Source organism: Chlorocebus sabaeus, chromosome 21, assembly GCF_047675955.1.
Source record: "Chlorocebus sabaeus isolate Y175 chromosome 21, mChlSab1.0.hap1, whole genome shotgun sequence".
NCBI classification, from domain to species: Eukaryota; Metazoa; Chordata; class Mammalia; order Primates; family Cercopithecidae; genus Chlorocebus; species Chlorocebus sabaeus.
In genome coordinates this window covers 102,564,551-102,591,904 of record NC_132924.1, presented here as the reverse complement: position 1 = coordinate 102,591,904, position 27,354 = coordinate 102,564,551, and the positions used below count along the sequence as shown (strand labels likewise).

General features: G+C 39.0%; 1 protein-coding gene and 1 pseudogene across 7 annotated transcripts in view; both read right to left on the bottom strand.

Moving 5' to 3' along the window:
* The window catches only part of NRF1 (nuclear respiratory factor 1), a 149,435-nt gene that overhangs the window by 112,207 nt on the left and 9,874 nt on the right, over positions 1 to 27,354 (bottom strand). Inside the window, exon 1 of one of the 6 annotated variants that reach the window (XM_038004393.2) lies at positions 17,217 to 17,302. The exons of 4 other annotated variants lie outside the window; for them this stretch is intronic. The gene's annotated coding sequence lies outside the window, so the exon portion shown is untranslated. Of the gene's footprint in view, positions 1 to 2,773; positions 3,702 to 17,216; positions 17,303 to 27,354 lie in introns of those variants that run through there. One more of the 6 variants, XM_007982891.3, reaches the window with a different exon arrangement.
* Positions 12,684 to 25,575, bottom strand: LOC103226885 (zinc finger CCHC domain-containing protein 9 pseudogene; annotated as a pseudogene). The gene is made up of 2 exons (XR_012090408.1): positions 17,217 to 25,575; positions 12,684 to 13,821 (listed from the first exon to the last, which is right to left on the bottom strand). The product of XR_012090408.1 is annotated as a zinc finger CCHC domain-containing protein 9 pseudogene (transcript).

The window sequence follows — 27,354 nt, the reverse complement described above, 5'->3', positions numbered from 1 at the left end:
CAATAAAGAAGTGATGTAAAAAATGGAGCCCATTTTTACAAGATTACAATTAGAGTTTCTGCTTTCAGACACTGATGAATCTCAAATTTAACAAATCATTAAAAAGATGCTAAGTTATAGAGTGTAAAATGTCTCAGAGGCCTGGCAAGTGGCTCACGCCTGTAATCCTAGCACCTTGGGAGGCAGGTGGATCACGTGAGGTCAGAAGTTCAAGACCAGCCTGGCCAACATGGTGAAACCCTGTCTCTACCAAAAATACAAAAATTAACCAGGCGTGTTGGTGCACGCCTGTAGTCCCAGCTACTCAGGAGGCTGAAGCAGGAGAATCGTTTGAACCCGAGAGGCGGAGGCTGCAGTGAGCCGAGATGATACCACTGAACTCCAGCCTGGGTGACAAAGTGAAACTGTATCTCAGAATAAATAAATACATAAAAATAATATGCTTCATACAGACAGAAATGGGACACTTAGAAGTGAGAAGGGAGAAGGGAGCACAAACAGGAAAGTAGGCGACATCAACACAAACTTATGTTTGTGAGTCTATCTCACCTACTCTTTAAGTCTAACATTCCTGCAAACCTCAAAATCAACATCATAGTACTATATTGTCTCTTTATAGAAATAACATTGACAAACAGAAAATGATTTGTCATATTACTCGATGACTAGATCAGGTTTTTGGAGACCAAAGAAAACGTGGTAGCAATGGTACCTTTGACCTTTATCTACCATTCTAACTCCCTAGCAGACTGCACAGACCTACTGAAAATCAATGGTGGGTAATGGATATCATTTCCAGCATGGGAAAGAGCGATTTAGAGTTACCATTCTTTTTTCTTATTATACAACTGGACTGAGCATGTATAAGTGTCTAGAGAGTCTCCTCTCCATTCTACCTCATGCCTCCTTAAACACATCCTCACTTCTCCAGCAGGGTGGTACAGACTATGGAACCAGAATACTGCATTCCATTTCCTGCTCTGCCCCTTACTAGCAACTTGGAGAAGTTTCATTTGACTTTTTCTATGTCTTAGTTGTATCATCTGTCAAATGAAGGAAAACAACAGAATCTACTTCATAGAATTACTGGGGACAAAATGAGTTACTATTTGAAAAAGGGCTTAAGGGGACATGGTATATAGTGAGTGCTATATAAGTGTAACTTATTATTCCACGTACAAAGACAACAGGGACAGCAAGAGATGTTGAAGGGACAGTTACATTATTATTATTATTTTTTTTTTACACTGGGTGAAATAATGTTTACAGATCACATTAGGAATTTTGACCATACAAACACCTCTATCATAGAGTTCTTAATCGTTTTTGAATCATAAACTCTCTTGGGGATGGGTGAAAGCTACAGAGCTCCTCCCTAGAAAAATGCATACACATACAGAATTTTCCAAAATATTACAATCTTCTTCAATTCAAATTACTAGACTATGTATTGCTAGAACACTAGAGGGTGCCACAACCCAAGGAAAAAATGTAAAGAAAGTACAGGGAATTTTGGCTTGCTGGAACATCTTTCTATAGAGAAGAGTTAAATGCATGTACTTCAAATGCTTTAAAATATGTCAACTCTTTTATAAATGCTGGATTAGCACTGTCCAGTAGAACTTTCTGCAATGATGGAAATATTCTTTTTTTTTTTTTTTTTTTTTTTGAGACGGAGTCTCGCTCTGTCGCCCAGGCTGGAGTGCAGTGACCAGATCTCGGCTCACTGCAAGCTCCGCCTCCCGGGTTTACGCCATTCTCCTGCCTCAGCCTCCTGAGTAGCTGAGACTACAGACGCTCGCCACCTCGCCCGGCTATTTTTTTGTATTTTTTACTAGAGACGGGGTTTCACCGGGTTAGCCAGGATGGTCTTGATCTCCTGACCTCGTGATCCGCCCGTCTCGGCCTCCCAAAGCGCTGGGATTACAGGCTTGAGCCACCGCGCCCGGCCGGAAATATTCTTAATGTGTGCTGTCCAAAACTGTAGCTGCTCATGTAAACTACTGACCACATGAGATCATAAGGAATTAAATGTTTAATTTTAATTAATATTAAATGGCCATATGTGGCTTGTGGCTACTATACTGAACAGTGCAGTTCTACATTCTAAAAAGTTTTGACTTGCTTCTTACCACAGGCCATTATCTAACAGCGTGAAGGTAATTTCTAATAGAGTGGGTTCATATAATTTTTAGGCCAATTTGTCCCTTGTGATAATTCAGCACTATAAAGATTGTCAGCGTTTTGCCCTTGCCCTACAGACGTTCACAGTCAAAAGTAAGCTGTTTTTTTTCTCATTATAGACGACCCTACCTACCTAATTTCCTGTTTCTTTACTGAAAGATCTCTCTAAGCCCCTGGGATATGAGCTTAAAAAACATATAAGTGTATACTGAAAGACTGAACTAATACAGTTAAGTAAGTAGGCTTTTGCCATTTAAAAAACAAATCCTATTCTAGTGATATTTGCTAACGGTTAAGGGAGCACAGAGAAGACAAAACTGCAAGGACATGGGGCAGGCATCCTGATGGAAAAGACAGAGTCTACAGTCAGAAGCTTGTCAGTCTCCATAATGAAAAAAAGGGTACCACAGGCAGCAGCAGCAGCTTGTGAAAGCACATGGCACAGCAAGGGGACATCAATGAACACCCAGACAGCAGATTCAGGGGGAGTCTGGGGACCAAAGGAACACAGCTCTCAACTGCCTCCACACCAGATTCTTTCTTTCCACTGCAATTTAGTCTACTAAAAATAAATCTAATGCTGACCCACCTGTCAAAATGAAAGCAGTCTATCCACACTGTATAACACCTTACAGCTTACAACCCCGTGTCTGGCACAGTGCCTGAATGAAGTAGGTGCCTAGTGAAGGTTGGTGACAACAACAAAAAAGCATTAGAGAGTGCATTCTCAAATATGTAGATGCTTACCAGCAGCTACAGATATCAATAAAAAGCAGGTGAGTTGTTGAAGCTATCCCTGGTTTAGAAAGATAGTGAATAGGAAGTTTGGTCTACCCAAGCATTTGCAACTGGGTCAGAATGCAGCTGGCATGGCTCTTTTTGCAGAATAATTGTTTGTCCACAGCTGCTACCAAATTACCAAAAATCAAATAAGTAGTTGCCATGTGTGATAGCAGGATTACAGGCTGCCTCAATTTCCATTATGGAAAAATAACGTAAATTGCCACAAGTCCCGCCCCCCAGTCTCAAATAAGCACAAAGGACACTTTTATTCAGATCCTGCATACTGTGAAACAGCATTGTTGCCTGGCTGCTTCAGTGGAGGGCTCAATTCTGCTGGATCTGTCACTGCACAACCAACATCCAGTTAAAGCTATTTCCTAGCTTCTGCAGGACAGCTCAATTCATGATTTTTCTTCTGAAATAACTGAACTAAGGATTTGTTTCTGGATTAAATTATGAAAGTATTTAAGTGCCAATACCACAGACCTAGGAATCTCTGCTATTCAATCATTCTCTCCTTCATTCAACAAATATTTACTGAATTCTTATCAGGTACTCCCACATTATTGTAGCATGTGTATTCCAAGAAAACATGTGACTGGCAATTCTAATTTTGTATCTCTAAGTTTAAAAAGTGTATTCTCAGCCTGGATGAAATGGTGAAACCCCACCTCTACTAAAAATACAAAAACCAGCTGCGTGTGGTAGTACATGCCTGTAGCCCAGCTACTTGGGAGGCTGAGGTGGGAGGATGGATTGAGCCTAGGAGGCAGAAGTTGCAGTGACTTGAGACTGCATCACTGTACTCCAGCCTGGAAAACATTGAGACCTTATCTCATTAAAAAAAAAAAAAGTTTTAAAAAAATGTATTCTTTCAGACGTGACTTGTGTTCTTTGGGAGTAATAGAGAAAATATAGGGGCATTAAAAATAAACATAAATCACTGTAACCTGAGATAGCCACATTACCAAGTTAACAATTTTATGTATATGCTTCCAGCATTTTCCCTGCTAGCTTCTTATATGGTTGGTTTTGTTTCATTGTTTTTAAACAAAAATGAGCCTATATTGTATATACTGTATTACAAATATTTTTTCACTTAATATAAATTAAAATATTCCATGTTATTAACATTTTTGTATCATTTTTTAAACGTCTACAGAGCATTCCCTATAAGAACATAAAGTAGTTTAGTTTACAAATCTTCTGAAGTCATTTAGGTTATTTCCAATTTTTCACTATTATAAATAGCACTGTTATGATAACTGTAGTATTCAATAAATATCTCTTGAATAAATGAGTAAATAATGGTTTAATAAGCTGAGTCTTGGCCGGGCGCGGTAGCTCACATCTGTAATCACAGCACTTTCGGAGGCTGAGGAGGGCGGATCACTTGAGGTCAGGAGTTCGAGACCAGCCTCGCCATCTGGGTGAAACCCTGTCTCTACTAAAAAAAATACAAAAAATTAGCTGGCATGGTGGCGAGTGCCTGTAATCCCAGCTACTAGGGAGGCTGAGGCAAGAGAATTGCTTGAACCTGGGAGGCGGAGGTTGCAGTGAGCCGAGGTTGTGCCACTGCACTCCAGCCTAGGCGACAGAATGAGGCTCTGTCTCAAAAAATAAAATAAGCTAGGCGGGGCGCAGTGGCTCACGCCTGTAATCCCAGCACTTTGGGAGGCCGAGGCGGGTGGATCACGAGGTCAGGAGATTGAGACCAGCCTGGCTAACATGGTGAAATCCTATCTCTACTAAAAATACAAAAAATGAGCCGGGCGCGGGGCACACGCCTGTAGTCCCAGCTACTCTGGAGGCTGAGGCAGGAGAATCGCTTGAACCTGGGAGGTGGAAGTTGCAGTGAGCCGAGATCACTCCAGCCACTGCACTCCAGCCTGGGTGACAAAGCGAGACTCCATTTCAAAAAAATAAATAAAATAAGCTGAGTTTTTAAGCACATACCAAATTACTTCCTTAGCTTTTAAAAGACAAACATTTTGAGTAATCATATACTTATGATTCTGCATATGTTCATAGCAGGCAGAGAAAGCAAATGCAGTAAAAACAGCAATCTAAATATAAAGGAAAGCACACAATACTTGGTGGTGAATGGAAGACAGAATAAAAATATTAACCTTTTATAACCTAGACAATATGTAAGTTGAGTAATGGTGTCAGAAGGTAGAATATAAAAAGAGGAACGTGAAGGGGGTACTTATAATCCCATTTTCCAAAATGGCAAGTTAAGAAGCCCTACAGGAAGTTGATGGATCAAAAAATTAAAGTTTATCATTTAAAATTATAAAGATGATTAATAAATGACTTTCAAAGTAATATAAATACAAAATAATGACGGGGTAAAAAAGTGAGTTAAATTCTCATTTTTCACATCAAAAAATTCACAGATAACATCTAAAGTTGATAAATCAAGGAACAAAAGTCTAAACGTATTATTTAGCCTTATGGAAGTAACCACAAGGGAAGCAAAAAACAGAAATAGTGAAATAGTTTTTAAAGGCTGTCTCTGCATAGTAGGACTGGATGGCCAAGAAAAAGGAAGAGGCAGGAGGAGGCTTATGGTTTATTCATCATAAGGTCTCCATGGCTCTGTGATTTGTTAGGATGTACAAATAACACCCTGATAAAGATTGGCTGAAAAGTCTGGAACTGTTTACTTTGGTTTCCCAAATGATATAATCTTACCTTGCTAACTGGTCAAATCCAGTTGTCCACAGAGCATTCCTTTAACCAGAGGCAAACCTAAAATGCTTAAGACTTTGGAGACTATCTAGTTTGATGTTCTCATTTTCCAAATTGTGACCAAGAAAGACCCAGTGAGTTACCCAAAGTTACATCTCTAATTGGTGGCAAATCCAAAACTTGAACCCCTATCTCCTGCTTCTCAATCAAGTGTTCCAGCTGCTCCATCAGAGACCCACCCTTTGTACCCGAGCACAGTCTCCCGTCATTACTTGCTTGGGCTCCTTAACTGCTAATGCAAGCTATTATGTATTAATAGCTTAATAATTAAGCTATTAATTATTAATCTTCAAGTCAAAATTTGGGTTTTACTGGGGGTACAGCGAATTTGGGTTTTGTCTTTTATTTTATTTCATTTTATTTTTTTTGAGACAGAGTCTCACTCTGTTGCCCAAGTTGGAGTGCAGTGGCACGACCTTGGCTCACTGCAACCTTCGCCTCTAGGGTTCAAGTGGTTCTCCTGCCTCAGCTTCCCAAGTAACTGGGATTACAGGGATGCATCACCACACCCAGCTGATTTTGTATTTTTAGTAGAGACAGGGTTTCACCATGTTGGCCAGGGTGGTCTCAAACTCCCGACCTCAGATGATCCACCCACACCTCGGCCTCCCAAAGTGCTGGGATTACAGGCATGAGCCACTGCGCCTGGCCAGGATTTTGTCTTTTAAGAGGCAGGGTCTCACTCGTCACCCAGGCTGGAGTGCAGTGGTGCAATCATGGCTCACTGCAGCCTTGACCTCCTGGGACCCTCCTGCCTCAGCCTCCCAAGTAGCTGGGACTACAGACGTGAGCCACCATGCCCAACTAATTAAAAAAATTTTTTGTAGGGACTAGGTCTCACTATGTTGCCAGGCTGTTCTTAAACTCCTGGGCTCATGCGATCCTCCTACCTTGGCCTCCTAAAGTACTTGGATTACAGGCATGAACCAGAGCATCCAGCCTTGAATTTGTATTATAAAATGATATGTATGTTAAATTGATTTTTCAAACTATACCTGTGGCCACCCATCCTGGTCCCTCTAATACATCTCCTGTTCCCTCCACCCTCAACCCCACCATCACTGCCTTAGATAACACACAATAGCTACTTTGAGAGCTGGTTCCCACAAACTGAGAGGCCTGACAGCATGATTCTCAGCCACAGGAAAAAATGCAGTTCATAAAGTTGCCAAAGCAGTCTTGTGAAGCTACAGTCTTCTGTGAGCACCAGAGTGTTCAACTGACTTTATGTTCTTCTTCACCTATATTAAACTGTTTAGCTAACTATCCATTCCCATTTTCAGTAGATAGAGAGAGAAAAAAATTACTTTTTTTAAAAAAGGGGGATGGGAGGGCACAGTGGCTCACGCCTGTAAATCCAGCACTTTGGGAGGCTGAGGCAGGCGGATCACCTAGGCCAAGAGTTCAAGACCAGCATGGCCAGCAGGGTGAAACCCCGTCTCTACTAAAAATACAAAAATTAGCTGGGTGTGGTGGCACACACCTCTAATCCCAGCTACTCGGGAGGCTGAGGCAGGAGAATGGCTTGAACCCAGGAGGTGGAGGTTGCAGTGAGCTCCAAGATCATGCCACTGCACTGCAGCCTGGGCAACAGAGCAAGACTCCATCTCAAAAAAAAAAAAAAAAAAAAAAAAACGGTTGGGGGGACAAGGGGCTGACTTTTTAAGGAAAATAGGGAATTGGGCATACCATTTTTATGTTTGTATTAAATCAATTTATAAAAATTATTTTAAATTGAATTTTAAAAGGTATGAAAATCTGTACAGATTATTATTTATATAAATTTAGGAAGAAGGAAACAACAAACTGTAAAACTGGAACCACGCCAATTACTGGAAATCAAGTGTATACAGAGGAGTCAAGATCAGGTCGGGCATGGTGGCTCACGCATGTAATCCCAGCACTTTGGGAGGCCGAGGTGGGCAGATCACAAGGTCAGGAGATCAAGAAGAGTCAAGATCAAATAACCAAAATCCTCATAAATTGTCAGGAGTTTGAGAGCAGCCTGGCCAAAATGGTGAAACCCCATCTCTACTAAAAACACAATAATTAGCCAGGTGTGGTGGTGCCTGCCTATAATCCCAGCTACTCGGGAGGCTGAGGAGGGAGGATCACTGAAGCCCTGGAGGTCGAGGTTGCAGTGAGCAGAGACTGTGTCACTGCACTGCAGCCTGGGGGACAGAGTGAGACCCTGTCTCAAAAAAAATTCCCATATTTATTTTGTGAGTTAATTCATTGAGATAAACTGTATCTTGAATTACTTACAAAATTAAATTTAGGATGCCATATATCAAAATTACAGGCACAGTAGTAAGAAGGGGAAAAAAAACCATATTAGAATCCTACAGAAGGATGTTAAAGTAAAAAAGCATATTATATTTCAAGACTAAAACAAACAAAATTTATAAAGTAATTGAACATAAAATTAAAATGCCTTTACCTAAAACTAGGCATAACATCTCCATTTTAGAATTTGTTTAAGTCTATAAAAGGTATCACTAAACTCATAGAAGGAGGGGAGAAATGCTACCTAAGTTCCTAAAGAAATCAAAACTACCGGCCGGGCGCGGTGGCTCAAGCCTGTAATCCCAGCACTTTGGGAGGCCGAGACGGGTGGATCACGAGGTCAGGAGATCGAGACCATCCTGGCTGACACGGTGAAACCCCGTCTCTACTAAAAAATACAAAAAACTAGCCGGGCGAGGTGGCCGGCGCCTGTAGTCCCAGCTACTCGGGAGGCTGAGGCAGGAGAATGGCGTGAACCCGGGAGGCGGAGCTTGCAGTGAGCTGAGATCTGGCCACTGCACTCCAGCCTGGGCCACAGAGCAAGACTCCGTCTCAAAAAAAAAAAAAAAAAAAAAAAAAAAAAAAAAGAAATCAAAACTACCTAAATAACATTTACACTATATTTCCTGTTTTAAAAAACCCATCACCAAAATTTTTCCATGACTACTACCAATGTTGCCATTTAGAACAAGTATAAGCTAGAGAAGAATTATCCTATAAGAATAAAAAATATTTTTCTCAAAAGCACTTTCTCAATGTAATCTTTGATAAAATTCTCAAAAACAGAAGGGGAAAAGAGGCCATCAAATGTAATTTACCATATCCACATTTATCAGCAGCTACTCGGTCCTGGGCACAATGGATGTCCTGCAGCTGGCTGTCAAACCATCAAAAGCTACTCATCATCCACCTTCCTAGTCTCTTAGAACTAAGCTCACTTGGGTCAAAACAAGTCAACCGCCTTTCTCACCAGCAGTAATATGCTGGAATAAAGTGTCAAGTATAATTCTGGCTGCCAAGATTTTGTTCTGAAGAACAGACTTGTAACTATGAAAGGGGACATTAAATTAGAGCTATTGTCTGAAAGAAAAGGGCAATCTGTATCTGTAGCTTGACTGGGATAACACAGGTCTTGATCTGTAGTCAAACCAGAGGAAAAGGAAGCAACCAGAAAAAAATAACACATATCACAACCCCCAAAAAGAGTGAACTATTGAAAAAAAAAAAAAAAAAGTGTGCCAGTAGCAATGTACAAATAAAACTAGGGTCATACTTTGGAATAGATTCCATGTGCTGTGCAACAAGGAATATTAACCCCTGGTACAGAGAAATATCACAGAAGCCTTAAAGCAGAGGTGTCCAATCTTTTGGCTCCCCTGGGCCACATTGGAAGAATTGTCTTGGGCCACACATAAAATACACTAACACTAATGATAGCTGATGAGCTTAAAAAAAAAACAAAAAAGAAAATCACAAAAAAATCTCATAATGTTTTAAGAAAGTTCATGAATTTGTGTTGGGCCACATTCAAAGTCATCCTGGGCTGCATGCAGCTTGTGGGCTGCGGGTTGGACAAGCTTGTCTTAAAGGATGAAATAGATTTATGTGTATTGACACACAAAAAAATCCATAAAACGATGGAAATTGAAAACAACAGGTTATAAAATCTGCTAGAATGAGTGTGGTCTCATTTTTTTAAGTGTAAATAAATATGGTTGTGGCCAAACAAAGTAATTTTGAAAGATATACTAAAACTATTAAGAATACTTTTTATCTATGCAAAATAGAATTACGGATTATAAAAACTTTATTTCTGCTTTATAGATTTATTTCTCCCTTCAAAATAATAAGAATGTGATTACTTTTATAACCATTGTTATGCCCAGGTTTGAGAAAGAAAAGACAAACAGCATAAGCTCTTCCTGCTTTTACCAAATGAAATACCAGAGGCCTCCAAACTCATGAAATCAAGGACACATATGGACCTTCCAAGCTGCCCAACGTCCTCTGGGAGCCATTTTCTTCCTTGCTTGCTTTTTTGCAGGGGTTTTCAATGAATCTACTTTTTTTTTTTTTTTTTTTAAGCAGAGCTTTTTCTTTAAGCAGAATCCTGTACAGAACCTCAAAATGTAAGATAACCATAGAATTTCTTCTATTGAAGGGGATGGGAATGCAGACAGCTAAAGCCATTGATTCTCCTCACCACTCAGAACTTTAGAGCACAAGTGGAAACACTGTGATTAATCCAAGTATTTCATTGTACAGTTGGGAAACTGAGGCCCAAGGATTACTCTCCTGTTAAGCCCTGTCTTATTGACTGGTCTGTGAGTCATTTTACTTACTAGGCATTATAGACACAGTAACTGGGGACTGCAAGCTTTTCAAATACATACTAAAAATTTAAGAGAAACTGAAAACACACAAATTGGCTCCAATAACTGTCAAAAAGAAAAAGAAACATAATGGTTCTTGAAGTTCAATATGATTCAAGCACTCCACACACCCTGGTAGCTTTGCAATGAATACGTTTTTCTGTTGTCTGAGGTTTATGTTTAACCATACGTATCCATCAAAGTAACACAAACTAGAATCAGCTATTGAGAAAAGACAAGTAGAAGAAAAACAGCAGCAGAGGGATAGCTTTCGAAACTGAAAAGAGACAGAAAAGATACATTGATCAAATTCCCCAAAGACCCCAATGGCTTAATGAGCATAATCTAATAAGATAAATGTTCACAGGCATAAACATATCATTCTAAACTTTGTTCTAAAAAAAACCCATTGAAAGGCCAGGTGCAGTGGCTCATGCCTGTCATCCCAGCACTTTGGGAGGCCAAGGCAGGCAAATCACCTGAGGTCAGGAGTTTGAGATCAGCCTGGCCAACATGGTGAGACCCCCATCTCTACCAAAAATACAAAAATTAGTCGGGTGTGGTGGCACACACCTGTAATCCCAGCTATTCGAGAGGCTGAAACACAAGAATCACTTGAACTCAGGAGATGGAGGGTGCAGTGAGCCGAGATTACGCCACTGTACTCCAGCCTGGGCAACAGAGTGAAACTCTGTTTCAAAAAAATAAAGGAAAAAAAACCCACTGAAGAAAAACAGGATGATGGAGACTTATGTCATCATCACAGAGAAAGTATAAGGATTCACAAACACTGGCTCACAGTAGTCTGGGAAAAAAGTATCACATGACAAGCAACATATGCACAATGTGAACAATGACCACTCCTGTACTTAGCCCTGGGCACTCCACTTTTAAAGGTATGAGAAAAACCCCGTTATATTTCACTGGAACTATGAAAATGCTTAATTAACGAATAGTTAGAAAAATAAGAAGTGTTTACATCCAAAGAAGGACTTTAGGAATCTCTCTCATAAAATATTAAAAGACCATTATGAGGAAGAGCAATTAGACTTAGTCTGTGACCCTAATTTAAAAAAAAAAAAAAAAAAGAGGTAAGAAATTATGGTAAAATTCTGGTCAACAGATCATTTTTCTAACAGGGGTGTATAGACAAGAGTGTCTAGAAGCAGTGAGTTCTCCCATCACTAGATGTCCTCTTGCAAAACCTAGACAACCACTTGGGGGCACTGGAGACGTGGGCCTTGTATGCATCCTGACTCAAACTAGCAGGCAGAAAGAAAGGTAACAAAAAAATATTCCACCCCAGGAGAGTCTGAACTCTGGGGTCCAAAAGTGTTTGTCAGGAAGACTATCTCAGGTCATTTGGATACAGACCCCAGATAAGACTGGATACAGTCCTTGCCCTTCTCCTGGAACAGAATCTATTGATATTCTGCTGCAGTTGGGGGTATGTACAAATGTACATACAAACAGAAATACACAAATAGTATGAAGCTAGCCTTAAGCAAAGGCTCGGTCCTCTTTAAAGAACTGTTAACACTCCCAAAGGTGGTGTGCTTAAAAAACAAACAAACAAGCAAACAAAAATTGTAACAGTAGAAGCTGAAGAGCTCTCCCAGAGAAAGGTAGGAAAAAAAACAAAACTGTTCTGCTATCATAGTCCTAAAACATTTTATACAGCTGCCCTATAATTAACAAATTACAAAGGAAAGCAGGTTTTATTAACGTATTGTTTCCCTTTTCCCATCTCTGAAGATTATATTCTATACAGTCAAATTAATGCTCCAACAATACCTTACTTAATGCTACAATCTCAACCATCCCCAACAGCCCTAGAGACCCTGAGAAAGGACTTGGACTTGTTTTACTTTGCCTTTTAAATTTGTACACTATTCCAACTAATGTAGTCCTCTGATTTCTGAGGACAAAGCAGAAGTGGTAAAGCAAGATGAAGAGAGTAAAAACGTAAGCAAAAAGAAAGACAGATAAAGAAAAGAAAAAGCAAACAAGAACAAGCAAAGTACAACCAGCAGGTATTATTTATGTAGGGACAATCAGCACCACAGACCTCAATTGCTTGTAATCCTATCACAGGGCAAGCATTCCATTAATATATCTGAGTAAGGTGTTTTTGGAAAACACATTAGCAACCTAAAAATATACACATCAGCCACTTTGGAAACCTGTTTGGCAATTTCTTATAAAACTAAACATACTCTTACCATAGGATCCAACAATTGCACTCCTTGATATTTACTCAAATATGCTGAAACTTAGGTCCACACAAAAACCAGCACACAAATAAATATTCACAGCAGCTTTATTCACAATCGCTAAAACTTGAACACAACCAAGATGTCACTCAGTATGTGAATGATAAGCTTGTGGTACATTCATACAGTGAAATATTATTCAGCATTAAAAAGAAATGGGTTATCAAGCCATGAAAAGTTATCAAGCCATTAAATACATATTGCTTAGTGACAGAAGCCAATCTGAAAAGGCTACATTTGTATGACTCCAACCATAAGACATTTTTGGAAAAGGCAAAACTATGGAGACAGTTAAAAAAAAAAGTTGTCAGAGGTTAGAGAAAGGAGGGAAGACGGGAGCACCAGGAGACGTTTGGAGCAGTGAAACCATTCTGTACGATTATGTATTAGTCAAACTGCACAGACACACAGAATGAGTTTGAATGTAAACTATGGACTTCTGTTAATATTGGTTCATCAACTATAACAGATCTACCACACAACAGCAAGATGTTAATAAAGGAAATGGGCAGGAGAGGATATGGTAACTCTCCATACTCTCCACTCCATTTTTCTATAAAGCTAAAAGTGCTCTTAAAAAAAAAAAGTATATATATTTTTAAATACACATGTAAAAAAAAAATTCCCTTAAAAAATCACAGTCAAAGTGGGGTACAGGGATTTCCAGGCATGGTCAGGAGCTCCTCCAATCTAAATCACCACAGCCTGCCGTTATATAATTCTGAATACTTTCACAGATTTATAGTTTATATATTATAAATTTGTTACATATAGTTTATATTTATTCTTAAAGTACAGTTGTAAGTATACACACACACACATCACTTATAGTTAATAAAAATGGTTATCTAGTGCTGAATACATCTGAACGTAAAACGTGAGCAGTGGTGGAAAAAGACTGAGAAGTCAGGAGAGTGGGTCAGCTGCATCCAATGAAGATTCCATGTTGCTGGCGGAGGTCTCCCCCTACTGCCACTGGTTGAGAGAAATGCCTCAGACTGCTGCTTCTTCACTTTAAACAATAGTTTGGTGGAGCTCTTGTTTGCCAACAGTAGCCTATGGTGGCACTTGTCTTAAATTGTGTATCATGCTTTTCCTGCTCCCTCCCTGCAGTGGCATAGCATATTAATAAAGATCTAACTAAAAAGTGCACAAGAGTTCAAAGGCACCTAGAACAAAAGGAGTCACAAAACAGTTCAGTAATCAGTGCTTTCCACAGTGACATTGAGTTGCCAAGAAAAGATAAAATTACAAGCACACCACAGTATTCTGGCTTAATGAGCACAGAAATACTTGTAGGCTTCTTTTTATTTTTCTTTTTTCCCATAAAAAATGGTTAAAACCAAAACAGTACTTAACATTTAAAGAGATAAGCATCACCTATCTGGAAAAGCTGTTTACTAGAAAAATCTCATATAAATTTAAAAGCATGTTCAGTAACACAGCCTCTTTCCAGATGCCACTTCTACAGTATCTGCATACTAAGAAACAGACTATCAATATCTGGTATAGGTAGTAAATTTACCAAGTATGTCTGATATATAATGCTCATTCATTTTCTTTCCCCGTTTTCAACTAAGAATCAATTAAAATGGGATTACAGGCTTTATGTAGCTTTTTTGCAATCTTATGTAATCCTTAAAACTGGGTTCCTTTTATATTAAAGGGTACCAAAAAATACATACATAAGTGGGAAGAGAAGAAGCAAAGGAAAAAAACAAAATATTGACTGTAGTATCTCTGGATAGGTGGGCTACAAATGTTTTATCATCTTCATACTTCCTTTTATTATTAAAATTCCCTATAAAAAACATTTATTACTTTCACACTCCATTATATCAAATATCTACAGCATCTAAAATAAGTAAACTATAACTACATGTACCAATAAAGTTTAACCTCTTATACAAAGCTTAAAAACATGTAAAACAATATTATACTTTTTAGTTTTCCCTGCAACCCAAACATTGTTATTTTTTTTCCAGTGGATACATATACATACAGAAAAAGTTTATAAAAATGCAGGGAGAGAATAAATATCAAATTGAGAATAATGGTCACAGCTGGGAAGGGAGGGGACTAGGATGGGGAAGGGGTGCCCAATTAGCTTCAACAGTAACTTTTTATTACTTTAGGTAGTAGGTATACAGAATTTATTATATTGTCCTATGTCTTTTATGCCTATAGTATTTCAAAAATTGTTTAAAGTGGCAACTACTGGAGTCATACCAAAAATAGTAGGACTTAACCCTAATCTCTTCAAACTACTTAAATGGTTTTATAGTACTGCGTAAATCAGAGATAAACGTATCTATTATAATAAGAAAATTATTTTAAGAGACAGGGTCTCGCTCTGTCACCCAGGCTGGAGTGCAGTGGCATGATCACACCTCACTGTAGCCTCAAACTCCTGGGCTCAAGCAATTCTTCAGCCTCAACCTCACAAGTAGCTGGGACTGTGTGCACATCACCCATGCTCAGCTAGTTTTTAAAATTTTTTTAGCAATGCAGTCTTGCTATGTTGCCCAGGCTAGTCTCGAACTACTGGTCTCAAGCAGTCCTCTTGCCTTAGCCTCCAAGTAGCTGGGATTACAGACACAAACCACTGAGGCTGGCATATAATGAGAAAAGTTTTTGAGAAATTTAAAGCAGTTCTGAAGGTCAGCAGTCATGTATATTTATAAGCAAACAACAATCTGAAATCTGTATTCCAAAAAATATCTGTAGCAAACATTCCAATCTATGCCTTATACACAGAACTGAAATTTAAATCTGTCCAGTAAACTTAAATACATACATTATTTTGGATATGCCTTTTTTTTTTTTACACACTTATAACTCTGAAAGAAGATTTTTTACTTTGGTCAGTTTTAAACAGTCTTTTAAGAATATTATAAAAATAGGTTTAATTTCTGACTGGTATTTCCCAGGTTGGTGATTTAATATGATTTCTAACCATTCCTGGTTATCAGATGGTTTCAGTTTATCATCTTAAGATATGCTATGGTAAAACCAGGCTGAGGAAGTCCAAGGAAACACTGAATAGGCTTCTCCCTGAAAAACAAGTTCCCGGTCAGCCTCCATGGCTCACACCTATAATCCTAACACTTTAGGAGGCCAAGGTGGGAGAATTGCTTGAGATAGGAGTTTGAGACCAGCCTGGGCAACATAGTGAGACCTTCTTTCTAGAAAAAATTTAAAAAATTAGTCGGGCATGGTGGCACATGCCTGTATTCTCAGCTACTTGGGAGGCTGAGGCGAGAGGATGGCTTGAGCCCAGGCATTCAAGACCAGCCCGGGCAGCACAGGGAGACCCCATCTCTACAAAAAAATTAAAAAGACAGGCATGGGTGGTGCATGCTTATGATCTCAGCTATTCGGGAGGCTCAGGTGGAAGGACCACTTGAACCAGGGATGTCAAGGCTACCGTGAGCAGTGATCACATCAGGGCAACAAAACGAGACCCTGTCTCAAAAAAAAAAAAAAAAAAAAAATTAAATCAAGTTCCTTAGGAAGATTCAGAAATATTCAAGGATGTTAAGATGTCCCTGGGTCTCTTGCTATAGTCTCACTCAACTTTATGAAAAGCAAGTAAGCAAACTGATATAAGAAACCTCATGAAAATGTCCCACATAAAGGCAGAAACTTTGGCTCAAGTATTTTAAGTATCAACTTCAAAGTTATAATATTTTCATAATATAAAAAATTTTGCTCAAAACAACACATGAGTGTTTCATTTATTGGTCCTCAGCATTCGATACTGATTTAAAATCAATTTAGGACAAAAAGAAGGTCAAAGTTCAAAATGTCTACAAAATAATTTTTTTAGGTTAACATAAAACTGGTTTAAATATTCCAAGTATTTGAACTGATCAATCTTTTTATTAATCTACTTTCTTTAAATGAATAAATAAAAATACTCTGTTTTAAAGCAATGCCCTCACCCAATTTTACATTTTAACTTCTGTGAGGACAAAATAATCTGACAATTTACCCAGTGTAGTCAGACTCTTTCTTATTCAGGAAACTGCCTCTTCAAATCCAAAGAATATCAGGATTTATAGAAAATAAAGGTTTCCTCGGACTACGTCTTATAACAACAAAACAAGAAAGAAGCCCAACATATTACTTAGAAAGCAGAACAGGAACAACAAAATGTATTTCTTAACTCACTATGGAAAATCAAAATGATTTGTTTTAACATTCACCTTCTATAATCCCTTTTGAAAAGACATTACTAGATCAAGCACAAGCAGAGACCTATTGAAATTTAAATTGGATGTTTGCTTTTCAGATCAGATCCATCCTAGTTGAGGATTCTCTAAGAGACCATTACAAATTTAAAGACACAAAAAGTAGAGGACTCATTAATAGGAGCCAGGCAAGGCTCAGACTGTTAGCTCTTTCTGTAAGTACTATCACCTTATATTTTGTTCTTTTATTTCATCATTTGCATTTACCAAGTGTATATCATCCACATTCCATTTGTTCACTCTGTTCTCACAAACGTCTACGGAAAAGCTGCCTGGATGGACGGGAGACTGCCTACATTAATTTTACTCACCAAGTTTTGTCCTGTTTAAATGTCAGCATACCACATTCATTAAACAAATATCCTTTGAGCACCTTTTCTGTGTAAAGTTCTGGACCAGGAACTGAAAGGGGATATTAGGATGATTAGTTCGACCCTCAAATAGCTTAACAGCAGTTCTCAAAGTAAACCACGGGACCCTAGGGGTCCTTGAGACTCTTAAGTGATCAATGAGGTCAAAATTATTTTCATAATAACTAAGATGCTATTTGCCCTTTTTCAATGCCTTTACACTTACGATGCAAAAGCAATGGTGGGGTCAAACTACTGACACTTAGCACAATTTAAGGGAACAGCACAAAACTATTAGTATTAGTAGCCATTATATCTTTCACCTTCATATGCTCACAGTAAAAAGGAGAAAACAGTCCATTTTATTTAAGAATGTGCTTGATGAGAGTAAATATTATTAATTTTATTAACTCTTCTCCCCAGAGTTACGTCTTTTTACCATTTTGCGCTAACAAATGGAAAGTATGCATAAAGCACTTCTGTCGCATTCAGAAGTGTAATGGCTGTCCCAAAAAGCATGTGTGCGGGCCGGGTGCAGTGGCTCACACCTGTTATCCCTGCACTTTGGGAGACCAAGGCGGGCGGATCACCTGAGGTCAGGAGTTTGAGACCAGCCTGGCCAACATGGCGAAACTCCGTCTCACTAAAAGTACAAAATTCAGGTAGGCATGGTGATGGCGGGCGCCTGTAATCCCAGCTACTCAGGAGGCTGAGGCAGAGAATCACTTGAACCCGGGAGGCGGAGATTGCAGTGAGCTGAGATGGCGCCACGGTACTCCGGTCTGGGTGACAAGAGCAAGATTCCATCTCAGGGGAAAAAAAAAAAAGCATGTGTGTCATGTTTTATGTTGCAAGCTGAATTAGCTGCTTTTTTTTTCACAAGGAATACCATTTTCACTTTAAAGAGTGGCTGACAAACTATATTGTTCTTCAGACCTCGGTATTTGACAGACATTTTCTCAAAAATTAAAAGTGGGTCTGTCACTTCAAGGGAAACAACTGACAATATTTATTGCCAATGATGAAATTTGATATTTGAAGTGATAATTAGAATTTTGGAAAACTTGTATCTGCTACAGTGAGCCTGATAGTTTTCCATTACTTAAAAGCCTTTTCTAATGAGATTGATGGTGGTGTTAAAGAATGTGATTTTTGTGTCAATATTTGAAAGATCTCCATAAACTTGATGAATTAATATTTTCCAAATTACCAATAGATATTATGAAATCACGCATCAGTTAAAAGATCCATTCACAGGCCGGGTACAGTGGCTCACGCCTGTAATCCCAGCACTTTAGGAGGCCGAGACGGGCAGATCACGAGGTCAGGAGATCGAGACCATCCTGGCTAACATGGTGAAACCCTGTCTCTACTAAAAAACACAAAAAAAAACTAGCCGGGCGTGGTGGCGGGCACCTGTAGTCCCAGCTACTGGGGAGGCTGAGGCAGGAGAATGGCGTGAACCCGGGAGGCGGAGCTTGCAGTGAGCCAAGATGGCACCACTGCACTCCAGCCTGGGCGACAGAGCGAGACTCCGTCTCAAAAAAAAAAAAAAAAAAAAAAGATCCATTCATAGAGCATGATAAACAAATAGGTTTTAATGTAAGAGTACAGTTATTTCAGATTTCATATTGCAACTCATCTTTAAGAAACTACCACTGCTGAGTTTTAATACATCAAAGAATATCCACAATTATCTGAAAAGGCTCTTAAAATACTCTTCCAACCACATATTTGGTATGAGACCAGATCTTCTTTTTATACTTTAACCAAAGCAACATACTACAGCAGACTGAGTGCAAAAGCAGATGAGACTTCAGCTGTCTTCTCTTAAGCCAGACATTAAAGAGATTTGCAAAAACTGTAAAATATCATGTTTCTCACTAAACTGTTCTTTGTTTTGAAAGTTATTTTTCATAAAACAGTAACATAATTAAAATAATAACTTTTTAACATGTAAAGGGTTATTTTTAAATTAAGAAACATTTTTAAATTTTCTCAGTTTTAATTTCTAATACAGTATCAAAAGTTGTAACACACATAAATAAAAGCTATTGTATTTGGAGTCCTCAACAATTTTTATGAGAATAAAAGGGTCATGAGAGCAAAGATTAAGAACCACTGAGACGGGCGGATCACGAGGTCAGGAGATTAAGACCATCCTGGCTAACAAGGTGAAACCCTGTCTCTACTAAAAACTAAAAAAACTAAAAAATTAGCCGGGTGTGGTGGCAAGCGCTTGTAGTTCCAGCTACTTGGGAGGCTGAGGTAGGAGACTGGCGTGAACCCGGGAGGCAGAGCTTGCAGTAAGCCAAGATCGCACCACTGCACTCCTGCCTGGGTAACAGAGCAAGACTCTGTCTCCAAAAAAAAAAAAAAAAAAAAAAAAAGAACCACTGGCTCATAGTATAGTAAGAGAGAAAAAAACACAAATAATAATCCAAGGCAGAATGCGATGATTGCCAGAGTCCTTCTATTCCTGGGCATTCTAGCTCTTCCTAAACTAGACCTATGTTACTTACCAGGCTCTTGAAATAATTTATTTAGCTCTGCTGTCAATGTAATCAAAATGAGTCATTCAACAACCATGAGAAGGGTACAAGCAATACCAAGATAATGTGTTAAACTAATTTCAACTGATGGGTTTTTCTTTATTTGCTTTCTCAATAAGTGACCTGAATTAAAATTAGTTTTATTTCCCTGGTAGAAACTGAGTCAGCCTATAAGGACAATTCTTTCACAAAAGACTATGACAAGCACCTGTAGTCCCAGCTACTGGGGAAAACTAAGGTGGGAGGACTGCTTGAGCAGAGGAGGCTGAGGCTGCAGTGAGCTGAGACTGTGCTACTACACTCCAGCCTGGGCAACAGATCCTGTCTCAAAAAAATTAATTAATTAATTAATTAATTAAAGCACTTTCTGGAGAACCATATGCATATATGCTATCACTTGTGTTTTATTTTTTTAATAGAAAATGCATTTTTATTCCATATTTTAAAAACATAGACTTTCTAGCAACTTATAAATTCCTATAATAATAATAAATTGATACTTCGAGCCAAGAAAATGATATAACCAAAAATTCATTTGTACCCTTTGTTTAGGAGTGTTTTACATTTATGCATAATTTTGCTTTTATAAAAGATGATTGTTACAATCAGGTATACAACTACTTGGTTATGTCTAAGTTCTGTCTCTTAAAATATGTTCTTTTAGAGAATCCATTTAATCATCTTATTCTTTTCTTCAATTTTCTCCAAACAGTGGTAGAAGTACAATTTGATGGACAGAATAAACAAAATTGTTTTCGACCACACCCAGATCATACTGATATATACAGTATAGTCCTGGCTACAAGGGAGCTCAACTCTAGCTCGTGAAGTGGGCCTGGTTTAGAAAGTAACGATGAGCTGGTAACTAATGATAGTGCTAGTTGTTATCAAAAATTAACAACTTTAGGTATTTTTGTTTTGGGTTTTTGTGGTTTAGGTGCATCCAAAATTTCTTCATAGTCTGCACTCATTCCCTTTGCCCAGCGACCAACTGTGACCATTCGCTCTGAATTCTGACTTTCAGGGCAATCTTTCTTTAAATGTTCCACAGAGCCACAAAGTTTGCAGCTGCCACCAACAGCATAGAGGCCTTTGGGATTATCCGGACAAAATCTAGACAGGTTCCCTATTTCTCCACAAACAAAACATTTTGCAAAAGGAAATTCGCCAAGAGCCGGGTCTACTTTAGCCTTACACTTGGTTATTTTGTGCTCTGTGGACACATACCTGTAACATATCCCAGCGCCCATGTCTTGATTTTCAAGGGCGGCAGGGCAATCTGCAATTCCATGACCAGGTTTTCTACAATGGAAACACACCATTGCATTTTTCTTTGCCGCTTGTCTTTTTAATCTTCGTCCTTCCCATCGACTGTCTTTCTTTAAAGCAACTGCAATTTCTTCCCTTACTTCCTCAGTGTCTGTTGCTACAATTTGCCCATTGTGAACCATCTGTGAATTCTGTCTTAGGTATTCCATGAATCCATTCACATCTTCATTTAAGTACTCCTTTTTCTTTTTCTTTTTATGTTTTGCTTGGGGTGCATCATTTTTGAGGGATAGCCTATTGGCTTCAAGTTGTTTATGCTTTGGTAGGTTTTGGCTTGTTCCCTCAAAGGATCCCTTCTTCATGTCCTCCCATGATGTTGCAGGCAAGGGTCTCTTGTTACATGTGGTACTAACTCGGGCCCACCTAGTCATAATTTCATCAGAGGTACCTCGCACGAATCCCCCAGAGCAGTCGAGTTCCACTTGTGTTTTAAAAAGGGAAGGACACAAACACACAATTTCTGCTTAGCCTACCTGGAAGAATACGCAAGAAACTGGTAGTAGAGATGGTTTCCAGAAAGGGAAACTGGGAAACCCATTTTTCACTGTATTCCTTTTAACTATGTGCATGTAATTACTTATTAGAAACCACACTAACCTAGTTAGTTTTGAATATTTTTAAAATACCATTTCACCTACTTCTCTAGTCTTTTATATCAACTGCAAATTCCAAAAATACTAGTAGATATGAAAATCATTAGATGTACATTGGTCACTTTAGCAATGGATACACGTCACACTTGACAGAAGCATCAAAAGCAAGCTGTCCGTCAACCTGAAGGTGATCAGCCATTGATTACCTGAAGGAGTACCTGATTTCCTGATTACAGGAGATTCAAGATGCATCCATCTGCCCAACATAATTGGTGAAGTTGCTACTTCTTTCCCTTTTTGTATTCATCACAGCATTTAAAAAATCTGATAGCACCATGGCCGGGCGCGGTGGTTCAAGCCTGTAATCCCAGCACTTTGGGAGGCTGAGACAGGCGGATCACGAGGTCAGGAGATCCAGACCATCCTGGCTCACATGGTGAAACCCCGTCTCTACTAAAAAATACAAAAAACTAGCCAGGCGAGGTGGCAGGCGCCTGTAGTCCCAGCTACTCGGGAGGCTGAGGCAGGAGAATGGCATAAACCCGGGAGGCAGAGCTTGCAGTGAGCTGAGATCCGGCCACTGCACTCCAGCCTGGATGACAGAGCGAGACTCCGTCTCAAAAAAAAAAAAAAAAAAAAGAAATCTGATAGCACCAAAGTAGGTAAGTTTAAATGCTCCATTAAGTTACCCAGCAACATTAAATTCAGCATTCATTCAGCTCCTACTACTATACACTAGGCAGTATGACTTAACCTAACACTTGTAACACACAATGTAATATGTTAGAGGATGCCCTTGCATCTAAACACTTTAACTATCCAACATAAGTTCAATCACCAACGACAAAGATTTGGAGGTTTTAACCAACTCTAAGTTTAATGAGCCAGTCGTATGATGGGGCTACAGACAAGCCTAATTCAAACTTAGACTACCTCACAGTTGGCTAAATGCTGTCCAGAATGCAAAAAAATCGGAGCCACCGTAGTCTGTATTTATCAAACCAGCCCTACAACTCGTGCTGGTTCTAGGCCACACGGGATACTCACGGACTCTGACAATAGTGCAACAGGGTCACAGTAGTTTGGTATGTCGAAGGCAACATTGAATGAGTTAGCTACCATGTGCCAAGTATTTACTATGAATTTTCCTTATATCTTCACAAATCAGTAATAAAGGCATTATTGTCCCTGTCTTAAAATTAAGGCAATTCAGCCAGGGATGGTGGCTCATGCCTGTAATCCCAGCACTGTGGGAGGCCAAGGTGGGAGGATCACTTGAGGCCAGGTGTCTGAGACCAGCCTGGCCAACACAGGAAAACCCTAAAACAAAACAAAATTAAAATTTTGTCTCTAAAACAAAAAATTAAAACATGGGGCCGGGCGCAGTGGCTCATGCCTGTAATCCCAGCACTTTGGGAGGCCGAGGCAGGCAGATCACGAGGTCAGGAGATCAAGACCATCCTGGCTAACATGGTGAAACCCCGTCTCTACTAAAAATATGAAAAAATTAGCTGGGCGTGGTGGCGGGCACCTGTAGTCCAAGCTACTCGGGAGGCTGAGGCAGGAGAATGGCATGAACCCAGGAGGTGGAGCTTGCAGTGAGCCGAGATTGCACCACCTGGACAACAGAGCGAGACTCCATCTCAAAAAAAAAAAAAAATTAAAACATCAGCTGGCCATGGTGGCGCATGCCTGTAGTCCCAGCTACTCAGGAGGCTAAGACAGAAAGATTGCCCGAGTCTAGGAGTTTAAGGCAACAGTGAGCCATGACTGAGCCACTGCACTCCGGTTGGGGAAAGAGCACGAGACTCTGTTTCTAAATAACTAATAAATTTGAAAATAAATAAAATTAAGAAGATACAGACTCAGAAAGGTTAAGTAACATGCTCAAAGTAGCAAACTTAGTAAGTGGCATTAACAGAATTTAAGACCAGAGCTCCTATAGCGGGTTGAATGGTGGCTCCCAAAAAGATATGTTCACATGCTTACCACTGGCACCTGTGAATACTCATTTGAAGAAAGGTCCTCAGAGATGTAATTAAGGATCTTGAGATCATCCTGAATTATCTAGGTGGGTCCTAAATCCAGTGACAAGTGTCCTTTTAAGAGTGAAGCAGACAGAGATTACACGGAGAGGAGACAATGAGACCATGGAGGCAGAAACTAGAGTGACGTAGCCACAAGTCAAGGAATGCCACCAAAGGCTGGAAGAGACAAAGAACAGATTCTCCCCCAGAGCCTCCTGAGGGAGCACTACCCTGTGAACACTTTGATTCTAGACTCCTGGCCTCCAGAACTGTGAGAGAATACATTTCTGTTTCTTGAAACCACTAAATTTGTGGTTTTATGGCAGCCCCAGGAAACGAATGCAGTCCACAAACTCACTCTCTCCAGCATTCCCTACTACCTTCCCAAGGTTGAAGGATCTAGGGATATGTAAACTAAAATAGGGATGACTTGGACAATAAGGAAAATGAAAACTAGACTTGCTTTTGCAAGCCCTAGAGAACAGAGTAAAATCAGTAGGTAAAAATTTTAGGGATACCACTCAGGAGGCTGAGGCAGGAGGATCCCTTCAGCACAGGAGTCTGAGAGCAGCCTGGGCAACTCAGAGACCCTGTCTCCAAAGAAGAAAAAAAAAAAGGTTCAGGGAGAAATTTCAGTTGGAAAAACTTTCCAACCATCCAAATATCTTAAAGTCTAACCAGACTTTTGGTAGGTGGTTACATTTCCTATCACTGGATGTGTTCAAGGAGATACTGAAGACTTTTAACTTTGGAGAGCAGAGCTGTCTTAGATGATTTAGAATCTCTTCCCACCCTGAGTTCCTAAAATTATAAAATGTTAGATAGTACCACAAAAGCCTAAGTAAAATATCACAAATGAGTTTTGCAGATTTCTACAATCATTCAAATAAATACTGCTTATTATGTGTCAGGCACTGTGCTTGGTAATGAACACAAACACAGTATCTACTCTCATGAAGCTTACAATCTGGTGGGACAGACATATATCAAGCAATATGCAAACAAATGTAAAATTATATATATGACCACCTATAATGAAGGAAAAATGCAAAAAAGAGGGAGACCAGGTAAAACTTCCCTAAGGAAATGATGTTTGAGCAGAGACCTGATGGATTTAGTCATCCTTTGGTACCTGGGGGTGAATCAAAATCCACAGATGCTCATGTCCCCTCAGTTGGGCCTCCACATCCACAGGTTCTGTATTGTCGGATAGAAAATACCATACCATGTGGCTACAAAATGGATTTCTTCAGAATGAAAGCAATCACTGTGGTGGATTCTCAAGTGAGAATTAGCTCTTGCTTTCATACCTTTCAGATATAGAAGTTTAAGAGACAAAAAGTTTGTACTTTTTATTCTCAGATTCTCTACCTCCCGCTATGTCTGGAAGATAGTGATTTAAGACTCTTGTCAAGCATACATTCTAAAAGCCCTTCTTTTGGAACAGATCCTAATCTTTCAAAGTAGAAGGAAAGAGAATAAACAAGTTAGACTTTGTCATCGTTACCTCTACAGGCTTTACTATTCTCACAAAATGCAGTCACTAAGAAACTATTCACCCTAGATTTGCTTTCCATTTTGTATAAAAAATAAAAACAAAAACAAATCAGCTACCAGAGGGATTAAAAACAGAATTAAATGAATAGGCAGGAAAATTGGGTTATACTACCAGCTCTAAATAGGATTTCACCGTATAAAATCTTTAGGAAAGATACCTTTGAGAAAGTTCCAGTTATTCTTTACACAGAATTAGAATCATATATATCACATATTTCACTGAGTATATGAGTTGGATTACACAGCATTTTGAATATTTATATTTTATGTATACAAAATCTTTTGAATTCCCTAGAGATAATGCAAAAAAAAAAAAAAAAGAAAAAAAAAAAAAACAAACCCAGGTATTTTTAACACTACTATATTATACTATTGCTGCTACTAATACTTCATGTGCTGACAACTGGAGTAACTCAGAAGGTCCCAGGGTAAAATAAAAGACCAATGCTATCTCGAGACCAGGTTCTTCCCTTCAGAAACTATCCTGCAAATAGAAATCTTAGCTCAGGAAGTATCATGGCAGAGTGGAGAAAAAGCAAGTTAATATGTGAACGAAATCGAGGTTAACCCAGGATTTAGCTTTCATTCTGCACTAAGTAAGCTTTCATGGGCAAGCCCTTTACACCCTTACTCCAAGTTACCCTTACCTCAGCAAAACCATAAAGAGTATGAAAGTAAGCATTTCCTCAACAAATATGTATTAGGAGAGAAAATTTAAAAGTATCTTTTACGTTTTATTAAAAGAAATGGATCTGTAACTATCCCATTAAGAATGTTTCAAGGTAAAAGTAAGTTGATAGTGTGAATATGTATTGTGCATATCCATGTGTGCTTAGAAAAATATCTAAACCAGCTGGTCGCAGTGGCTCAAGCTGGTAATCCCAGCACTTTGGGAGGCCAAGGTGGCGGATCACCTGAGGTCAGGAGTTCAAAACTAGCCTGGCTAACATGGTGAAACCCTGTCTCAACTAAAAATGCAAAAATCAGCTGGGCATGGTGGCAGGCACCTGTAATCCCAGCTACTCAGGAGGCTGAGGTGGGAGAATCACTTGAACCTGGGAGCCAGAGGTTGCAGTGAGCCAAGATTGTAAGATTGAGCCAGCTTGGGCAACAAAGCGAGATGCTGTCTCAAAAAAAAAAAAAAGAAAAACATCTAAACCATGTATATTAAAATATCTTTGTATTGTAGAATTATTTTTAATTTTCTTCCATTTTTCCACAATGAACACATGACATACCTTTTTCCATTAAGAGAAAAATACATTTATTGTTCAGCATGTAACACAGACTTAGAATCAATTTTGGAAGAAATTTTAATTTAGAAGAAAACTTAAATATTATTTCTGTCCTCCTTTTTCTAATGGGGAAAAAGGCCCAGTAAAGATAAGTAACTTGCCTATCCAAAATCTGACACTGAAGTCATTAGGGCCATAATTGTACTATCTGTATTTATGTTTACTTTTTTCTGCTCATAAAAGTTAACGCATGTTCATTAAGGATAACTTGAAAAACAATGGAAGGTACAAGAAAGAAAATGAAAATCACCTATAAGCTTATAGACCAAAGATAACCACTAATGGGGGGTGTTTTTCTTCTAAATTTTTCACTACAATATATTTTGGCGAGGCGTGGTGGCTCATGCCTGTAATCCCAGCACTTTGGGATGCCGACGTGGGCAGATCATGAGGTCATGAGTTCAAGACCAGCCTGATCAACATGGTGAAACCCCATCTCTACTAAAAATACAAAAACTAGCCCAGCATGGGGGCAGGTGCCTGTAATCTCAGCTACTCAGGAGGCTGAGGCAGGTGAATCGCTTGAACCCAAAAGGCGGAGGTTACAGTGACCCAAGATCGTGCCAGTGCATTCCAGCCTGGGTGACAGGGCAAGACACCATCTCAAAAAAAAAAAAAAAAAAAAATATATATATATATATATAGATATAGATACATATATATATATATATAGAGAGAGAGAGAAACTTAAAATAATAGAGCCGAAAATTAAAGAAGACAATTTTAACACTTACTCACATTACCAC